Raw genomic sequence first — 10,376 nt, 5'->3', positions numbered from 1 at the left:
GCTCTGGACCAGCTGTAAAACAAAAAGCTTCTGTGCAGGTGGTGGCTTTTCAGTCTGTTCCCCTTTGCAGACAAAGTTGCATATCATAGCAGGGACAGAGAGGGGTCAATCTTGCTGGAGCAGAATCTATTCATTTCTCTAATTGCCTTCAACAAGAGGGAGAAAACGCATCATTAAAATGCCTGATGGAGGCCAGGTGATCAAGGCCCACAGTCCCTGTGTGCTCTGGGGCTAGGTCTTCCCAACAAATAGCCACGCACAGCTACCCACTCCCCATAGTGTGGGGAAGAATTAGGGGATTCAGAGTGTGCATGGGAGGGGACAATGGCAGATGCCACGTCTGACCAGAGGGCCAGCTGCAGCAGTGACAGTTATACCTGACCTTCTAACACTCACATTGTGATGGCCATTTACATCAGGGCCTGAGATTATCTTAGGACCCTGCTAGCATGGGGACAGAACAGGGACTGAGAGGATTCACAGTCATGGTCCTGGGCCCAGCACAGATAATAGCAGCCATTGACTGTGACAGTTCCAGGTGAACCTGGCTCACCTTAGCTGATCGAGGACCACGTCACAGGTCATGCACAACCTTCTCCATTGTACTGAGGACTCTGAGTCCACAGTGTATAGAGTCCTAGAGTGGAGTTAACACTAGATACAGACACCCATTCATGCTCTCAATACACCACATGGGTCCTATGACCTCCCCTGGGTGAGGTTCAAGGGAGACAGTGAAGAGGGCACCTGCCCAGATGCTGAGCTCACTGTTTTTAAATGTGGCCTCTGACATGATGCAGGGCTGCTGAGGGTTCTGTGTTTAGTTATTGATATGCTGACATGACCACCCTCCCCAGGACACTCACCTACACTGAGGCACGGCCCTCTCTGCAGGTTTTCATGGCAGAGATTCCTTTATAGAGGAAGACATGCAAACAGGGCCCCAGTGCTCATGAAATGCAGCCCAGCCTGAACCTGCAGCTCTGGGACAGGAGCCAACCCCAGGATTGTCATGTGTTCCCCGTGCCTGATTAGGAAAGAACACAGACCACTCACCATGGACTTTGGGCTCAGCTGGGTTTTCTTTGTTGCAATTTTAAGAAGTACTTGATGGAGAAAGAGACACTGGGTATGTGAGTGGATATGACTGAGAGGAACAGTGGATGAGTGACAGTTTCCTGACCTGACATCTTTGTATTTGCCGGTATCCAGGTGAGGTGCAGCTGGTGGAGTCTCGGAGAAGCTTGGTGAAGCCTGGGGGGTCTCTGAGACTCTCTTTTGTGGCTTCTGGATTCACCTTCAGTAGCTACTTGATGAGTTGGTCCACCAAGCTTCAGGGAAGGGGCTGGAGTGGGTTGGAGAAATTAATCCTGCTGGGCTACTCAGAAGTATGACAGCTCTGTGAAGGGCTGATTCACCATATCCAGAGACAATGCCAAGAACACGCTGTACCTGCCAATGAGCAGCCTGGGAGCCGAGGACACGGCCGTGTATTACTTTGGGAGAGAAACAGTTGGGGGACGTCAGCATGAGCCCAGACACACACCTCCCTGCAGGGGCGCTGTGACGATATGGGATTGCTCTGGTTTCCTGAACACAAAGGAGCAGGTGCATTTGGAAGTTTGGTTTGGTTTCCTGAGTGTTTTCCTCTTCCTGTAATTGTTTCCCTCAGGGAACTTGTCTGGATTCCTGATGTCTCCCCACCTCTGAAGTCTCTGGTTAGAAACGTCTGTTGTAAAGAAGACAATATTCTCACCCTGACAAAAGGCAGAGCCTCTTTCAGACACTCTTATGCCCAATTTTAATGAATCGTCAAATGTTCTGACCCAGGTGTGCTGAATCAAATAGAGGTTCTACTGGACACAACAGTGAAGACCAGTCCCACACATGTGAGTGTCCAAGCTGCCAGCAGCAGGAAACATGCATGCTGGACAGTGGGCACCAGAGGTATATGAACTCAGTGCCAGAGGTGATGGTCATTGACTTGCCTCATGGTACCATGGGTAGGAGACACCACAAAGAGACCAATGGATCCACAACACCTTGGTTTCGATCTCCTGGCAACAATAAACACATACACCAAGGGGACGTGGAGCCTTTATTACACACATAGTTGAAATCTCTGGAAGGAACAGGAAAGGGCCTTTAGAAACTCAGACATGCTTGGATAGAGCCAGGAAAGGAGATTGGCTCAGGCCCTCATTTTGTGGACATGTTGGGGAGGGGAATTCAGTTTACCAGGACTTGTGGGGTTTTAATCTTGCTGTGACATCTAAAGAGGAGACCCAGCCTGTCTTATCAAATTTCCCATGTGGGGAAGATGGAGAAGAGGGTGGAAGGGGCTTTATTTGTCAGAAATCAAGCATAAAATAAAATATAGTCTGAGTACTTAACTACCTAACAAGTATAAAAAATTTTTTAAATGAGATAAACAGTCATTATATGGGGACAATAGCTACTTATATAGAAAATGAGAAGAATGATTACAAGTAATCAAGTGATGGTGGTGGTGCTGACATTCGTGGTGTTGGTGATGGTGGTGGAATCATAGGTGGGAACTGTGCCCTTTCCAAGGTCTTCAGCTTTTTGGAAGGCCTTCAGTCATCTCACAGGTTAGGCTTCTGTGAGTTCAATCTCCCAATGTCATCTAATGAAGAGGCACCTGCTTTATTTTCAACAAAGGGTCATAGTGTGTTGACAACCACCATATGTGGGAGACCAGTATGTGTGGTACAGAGGGCTGCAGCCACTGTGTGGAGCCAGGACCGAAACATTGGCCCATAAGCCTTAACTGGCTGGCAAATGCGCCCCACATACCATACTGCTGGTCCCACACTCTGGGACGTTTTAGAAGTAGAACAGGAATACAATGTACTTTTTGAAGCTAGTGAAGCCTGCTTGCTCTGTGTAACCACAAATTATTATCAGTAAAGTATAAAAACAAAATGTTTACGTAAAAAGATGCATTGGGACTTCTATGATATGCCTTGGCACTTCAGAGTCTTGCTATATATCTCCCTGTTCTGATTTATGCTTCCCTTTGTTGTTACTCCCAACCATTTGGTGAAGTTCTGCATGCTTACCTCATGCATTTCTGCACGTAGCAAACCCGATAAAAACCTGATTGAGAAAAGAGTAATCAGTGATCTATAAGAGACACTCAGCCTCCTCTCTCCTCAGATAATTTGTTTCTGAGTCAGTTCTTTCATCTGTTCAGAGGGATCTGTGGGACAGGTTACTCTCACAAACATGTACATATACAGAAAATAATAAGAATGTTTATAAGTAATGAGACTATAATGATGATGATGATGATTGTTACTTTTTACATAATGAAAATTGTAACGAGGTTGGTGATTATGGTGATAATGATGATGATGGACTGAGACAAGGGTCTTGATGCAATGGAACAATGGCTCCTCAGTCAGACACACCATCACCAGGGCTCCTCCAATGCCTAATCCCCTGGCCTTGTGACATTGTACCAAATATAATGGAGACAATGGGAAAACATGAATGTGTATAAATAGGAATCCCCTTTCTACCTTATTTCCATTGATCTATACTTGCAATTTTTTTTAATTTCTAGTTTTAAACAATCCCTATTCATAAGTATTTAGGTATTGGAAAAGATGATACAATGTGCCTCTATCATGCCCTGTACTTCCTGGAAGACTATTTAAACCCATATATGTAGTAACACTGTGTTCCTGAAAATCAGGAATATTTCTGTCATGTGACTCAGAAAAAGTCCAGCATCCTCCCCTTACCCAGTTTCAAAATCACTTCCAGATTTGTGGGTAATTTTCCAGCAGCATCCACTCCTGGTACCAGAGCCTGTTATAGTCCCTCTGGCTGCTGTAACCAATGAACATGGACAATGGAGGCTGACTGATTTCTGGGTGGTTATATTAACACTCAAAACAGGATCCATCAGAGAAATATTTGTAAATTAGACTTGACTAAAATTAAGTCTATTTGTTCCACCAAAGATTCCGTTAGGGGAATGAAAAGACAAATATAAACATAATCTGTCTCATGCCTTGTACCTCCTTGTGGTTCCTCAGTGAAAAAGTCTTTCACCCATATTTTTAGTAACAATCTGTTCATGAAAATCAGACATATTTCTGTCATGTGACTCAAAAGAATTAACATCCTACCCTTACAGAGCTCCAAAGTCCCTTCCAGATCTGTGGGTAAATGTCCCAGCAACACTCAGCTCCTGGGACCAGAGGCTGTTCTAGTCCCTATGGCTGCTGTAGCAAGTGAACATGGACAGTGGAGGCTGTCAACCTCTGTGGAGTTTTTGAGAAAAAGGACCCATTAAAAATAGTGATGCATAGAGCTTTATTAAAGTTAAAACTCTTGTTCCACAACTTACCAAAATTTCCATTAAGGAAATTAAAAGGCAAGCATATAAAGAGAATATAAATCAAAGGCCAAAGCTTGATGGAAGAAAGTGTTTATTATACAATAGGGACATTATGTGTTGGGTGGGAGAGACCAGCATCTTCTGACCACAGTGATCATACCCAGAAACAGCACAGTGAGGCTGGGAGTGAGGGTTTCTTGTCAGGGCACAAGTTCCCTCTCCTGTGATCAAATAGGTGCTAGGAATTCTCCTCATTTCCCTCCTGCTGAACCCCAATATCACTGACAACACTAGACTGAAAACACAAGTCAGTAGATCCCCACCTATAACCATTTCAACATGTGAAGATTCAGATTGTAGACACTCATATGTACTCTTTTAATTTATCATCTTTTTTTCCATGTAAAACATGATTACATCCAATGTATCTAATGTGAAGTTACAACAAAGTGCCCTGGGCTTGTGTAACAGAAGAGATTACAGAGGGAGTAGTAGACACAATTACAGAATTTCCAACATCAAGAATCAAGAATGTCAAACCTCCTTGTGATTAGGAGGTAATAACTCAGATAAAACAACATCATAAATGTAGAAATTATTATATTAAAGATGGCTGTGCTTTATTTTTATTTTATACACTAAAATAAAATTTATTTGTACATAAATTATGATGTAAAAATTGGAAACTATAATTATATTAGTTTTTGGATTCAGAAACTGCCTGAGAAAATGCTTATGAATCTGCTTAAATCTGTGTGGAAAATGCATGAGAATTTAAGTGTCACAGACTTTTCTAGTCTACCGTTTCTTCTTTTGCTCAGAAAGCTGAGGCTGTCCTTTGATCTAATTCCATTTTTTTTCAGTAACCTGGATATCGCTCTCCCTGATTTACACGGTGAGTGAGGTCAAGGAACAAAATGCCCCCACAGAGGCCCCAGAACGACCAGGGAGTCTGACCTCAGTCCCTCTCCTCTTACAGGGGAAAGGCTGCCCCACATGCAAATTTCTCTCCCAGCTCCAGGGTATATTCTCCCCTGGGCTGAGGGGGCTCCCAGCTCTCTCCTCACATGGGGCTGAGGTCTCTGGGGAAGGCAGAGCTGTGCTCTGGAAGAAGATGGGACTGCTGGGTCTCCTCCTGTGCCTGGTGACAGCCCCCCAGGGTGAGCGTCTCAGATGTCACACACAGGTCTATGGGATGGTGGTGACTGCACATGACTGACAGGGACTGATGCTCCTTGTCCCCAGATGTCCTGTCCCAGGTGCAGCTGCAGGAGTCGGGCCCAGGACTGGTGAAGCCCTCGCAGACCCTCTCCCTCACCTGCGCGGTCTCTGGTTACTCCATCACCAGTGGTTACTGCTGGGGATGGATCCGCCAGCCCCCAGGGAAGGGGCTGGAGTGGATCGGGTACATATGTTATGATGGAAGCACTTACTACAGCCCGTCCCTCAAGAGCCGCACCTCCATCTCCAGAGACACATCCAAGAACCAGTTCTCCCTGCAGCTGAGCTCCGTGACCACCGAGGACACGGCCGTGTATTACCGTGTGGGAGACGCAGTGAGGGGGAGTCAGCAGGAGCCCAGACACAAGCCTCCCTGTGGGAGACGAGAAGGCTGGGCTGCAGGGGGCGCTCAGGACACACACAACACAGGATCCGCCCAGGAGCAAGTGTAGAAGACCTTTTAAGTGGCTTTTTTCTTTTGCTTTGGTGTTTCCTGTCCCTGCTCACCAAATCTTACCCTGAAATTCTTATTTTCTTCATTTCCAACTCCATGGTTTCATTTCCCTTACAGGTTATAATGTAAAACAGAGAGCAACTTAATTATTCTTATATATTTTTGAAGTTAATACAACATGAAATTTATCATTTCAAGCATTTTAACACATGCAATTCAGTATCCGTTAATATAGTCACACAGCTCTGTTACTATCAGCACTGTGTAGTTACAAAAGTTTTTCTTAATCTCAAATAAAATTTCATGTCATTCAGTCTGTCACCTCCCATTCCTGTGTCCCCACCTCTGCAACCCACCCATCCCCCTTCCATCTCTATTGATTGGCTTTTCAGGACATTTTCTATAAGTTGAGTGATATAGATATGGCTTTGGTCTCTTATTATTTCAACCAGCATGCTCTTCAAAGTTGGGCACTGAAGGGGAGCAGAGTTTGCTACCCCCAGATATGCTTTTTGGAGTATTATGTTAAGTATGTTATTTTTAAAATCCTCACCATAGGATATGTTTATGATTGATGTTAAAGAAAGAGGAAGAAAAAGAAACATAGGTGTGAGAGAAACTTAGATTAGCTGCCTCCCATACATGCCCTGACCAGGGATCAGACTTGCAACCTAGGTATGTGCCCTCACCAGAAATCAAAATCCTGACCTTTTGGTGTATGAGACAATACTCTAACCAAAGGAGCCACCTGGCCAAGGCTAAGTTGGTTATTTTTAAGACACAAAAGACTCAGCAAACCACTGAACTTTTTCATTATTGTCTAAAACAGTTTAGTTAGAGGACCTGCTACAGGAAAAGTCATATCATCACAGGTAATCAAAGCCCAGTTCTACAAAGTCCACTCTGTGTCCATTTGTTAAAGACAGACCAGCAAATATTTATGTACCAAGAACTTACCTTTCCAAATCTCCATGTGAATAGCTTCCTGCCCTTCCATGCTCCAGTCCACAACCCCACCACCTCTCCTGGGCTCTAGATGGCAAAGAAGCCTCAACTGCCCCATCCTGGGGTCTCATATCCTTATATTACCTCCTACACATGTACATGCATAATAGGTTTGAACATTTTCTGTTGTTAACCTATCTCCCATGTTAATTTGATTATTAGTCTAGCCTGAAGAGTTTAGAAAGGTGGGAGGAAATTTATTTTTCTGCTTCCACACCATGCTAAGTTATTGGGAATTATTCCTTAGGAAAGAGCTGTCTTTTTACCTGATTTGATTTATGTATTCAATAATTTATTGATGAAAAAACAAAAAAAGGAAATTGAAAAAACAAAAATCAGAAAATCAAAACTATTTTTAAAAAATTGTAACAAAAACCCTGGCCCATTGGTTCAGTTAGTTGGAGCATCATCACATACACTGAGAAGGCTGTGAGTCTGGCTCCCAATCAGGGCACAAATGTAGGTTGTGAGTTTGATCCCCACTCAGGCATGTGCATAATGCAACCATTTGGTGTTTCTCTTTCACATCAATGTCTCTCTCTCTTTCCATCTCTTTTACGTTCTCTATAAAATCAATAAATATATCCCTCAGGTGAAAATTTAAAAATTATAACAAAAAAAATTTGTATTTTCTAGATTACTATATTTTATTTCTTTATTATCATGTTTAATGTTTGCTTTTTAATTTAAATTATGTTTTATTGTTCATGCTATTAAAGTTGTCCCAATTTTCCCCTCTTTCCCCTCCTCCACAAGGAACTCCCTCCACTCCCTCAAGCAATGCCCATGGGCTATGCATATACATTCTTTAACCACCAAATTCACTATACTGTACTTTACATCCCATGACTATTTAGTAACAACCAATTTGCCCTTCTTGATCCCTTCACCTTTTTTGCCCATCCCCCCCAACCCTTATCGCTACTGGCAACCATAAAAATGCTCTCTGTATCTATGATTCTGTTTCTGTTCAGCTTGTTTGTTTATTCTGTTCTTAATTCAATTATTGATAGAAATGTATTTATTGCTTTTTTACTGTTCATATTTTTACTCTTCTTAAAAAAGACCCTTTAACATTTCTTTTAATACTGGTTTGGTGGTGATGAAGTCCTTTAGATTTTTTTGTCCTGGAAGCTTTTTATCTGTGCTTCAAATCCAAATGATAGCTTTGCTAGGTAGAGTAATCTTGGTTGTATGTCTTTGCTTTTCATGGCTTTGAATATTTCTTGCCAATTCCTTCTAGCCTGTAATGTTTCTTTTGAGAAATCAGCTGACAGTCTTATGGGAGCTCCCTTGTAGGTAACTAAATGTTTTTCTCTTTCTTCTCTAAGATTCTGTGTTTGTGTTTGATCTTTGGAATTTGAATTATGATGTATGTTGGTGTGGGCCTCTTTGGGTTCATCTTGTTTGAGACTTTTTTCTGAATCCTGCACTCCATGTCTATTTTCTTCACCAAGTTAAGTGAATTTTCTGTCATTATTTTTTTCTCATAGTTTTTCAATCTCTTGCTCTTTCTCTTCTCCTTCCAGCACCTCCATGATGTGAATGTTAGTATGCCTGGAGTTGTCTAAGAGGCTCCTTACATATACTCATGTTTTAGATTATTTTTTCTTCTTGCTCCTCTGGTTTGGGTGTTTTTTGCTTCCTTATATTCCAGATCATTGATTTGTTTATGGGCTTCATCCACCTTGTGGATTCACTGTAAATTGTTCAGTTAGTATATCCTTCATTTCTGACTGGTTCTTTTCTATGGTCCCCATGTCCTTTTTTATGTTGTTGAAGTTATCTCTGAGTTCATCTACTCTTCCTCTAAGTTCATTGAACATCCTAATAATCAGTGTTTTGAACTCTGCTCCTAGAATATTACTTGTCTCCATTTTGTTTAGTTCTTTATTTGGAGTTGAGTTCTTCTTCTGTTCTTTATTTGGGCCATGTTCCTTGGTCTCCTTATCTTGGCAGCCTCCCTGCATTTGTTTCTATGTATTAAGTAAAGCTGCTACATCTGCCTGGCTTGGTAGAGAGGCATAATGTACTAAGTGTCCTATAGGGTCCAGTGGCACCAAACCTGGGTACTCGAGGTGCCCCCACCATGAAGGTTGTATATGCACTCGTCTTATAGTTGAGTCTTGATTGTTGTTGGCAGGTAAATGAAAGGGATCTATCCAGGCCAATCAGTGGCAAGGACTGGCTGTAACCACTGTCCACGAACATCCTACCACCATGGAACATCAGCTGAGTAGGGTCCTACTCCACAGAGCAGGATTTACCTCAGCAGGGCTCTGGTGCCCACTAGTCCACCCCTTGAGTGTGTTGCTTGTGGAGGTGGTTGAGTGGTGGTGCTCTGATAAGGTCTGTAGCTTGTCCACTGGTGCACAGGCTCTGGGGCCTCTTAAAGGTGTGGGCCAAGGTCAGCCACCATCTGTGCTCTGTCCACCCAGCATAAGATACAAAGTGATCCATAGGTGGTTGCTACTTCTGCTGAGCTTGGAGGTGCCCAAATGAGGCCAAGCTGTGAACCAGGGCCAGTTGCTGCCAATGCTGAGCTTGGGATTACGTTATAAGAAGTATGGGGCACACTGGGGCCAAATGCTTCTTGCTGGAGAGAATTTAGGAAAGCGTGAAGCATGAGCCAAGCCATTCCTATGGAAAAGCCATTGGAAGCATCTTGGATGGGCCTGAAAGTTGGGTGGGGCAGAGTCTCAGGAAATCACCAGAGTGGGGCAAACACTGTGAGCCAGGTTGATGGCACACAACTTCTGGCTCTGTGCGGGGGAGGGCTCAGCAAAGGAACAATAGCCATGCTAGCACTTCTGTCTTGGAGAAAGTTGCCCCCCACCTCAGATATCACCCTTATGCCAGAAAACTCAGTTCCTCCCTGTATATCTCTGGTGCCTTTCAAGCTACTGCCCTGGTGCTGTAGCTCAGAGAGAGTGAGTCCAATTAAGTTCATGTACTGTGCATTAAGAATAACTGCCTGGGATGCCAGAAGTTTCTGTCTCCCACAACCATAATCCCCACTGTTTTTTATAGCCAGAAGTTATAGGGACTTAAATTCCTGGCATTGAAACCCTAGACTGGGACCCTTGTGTCCAGCTGGGATCTCTCATTCCTGAGATATCACCCCTTCCAATTTTTATTTCCCACACGTGGGAATGGCCGCTCCACATCTCCGCCCTTCCTACAGTGTCAATGTGGTTTACTCTTTAATTCCGTAGTTGAAAGACTTCCATTCAGATAGATTTTTGGTGGTTCTGAATAATGGTTGTTCTGTAATTTAGTTGTGATTATAATGTGGTTGTGTATGGAGGTGAGCTGTGTTTACCT

Source organism: Furipterus horrens, unplaced genomic scaffold, assembly GCF_987537825.1.
Source record: "Furipterus horrens unplaced genomic scaffold, mFurHor1.1.pri manual_scaffold_15, whole genome shotgun sequence".
Classification (NCBI taxonomy): Eukaryota; Metazoa; Chordata; class Mammalia; order Chiroptera; family Furipteridae; genus Furipterus; species Furipterus horrens.
This window is presented reverse-complemented; position numbering follows the sequence as displayed.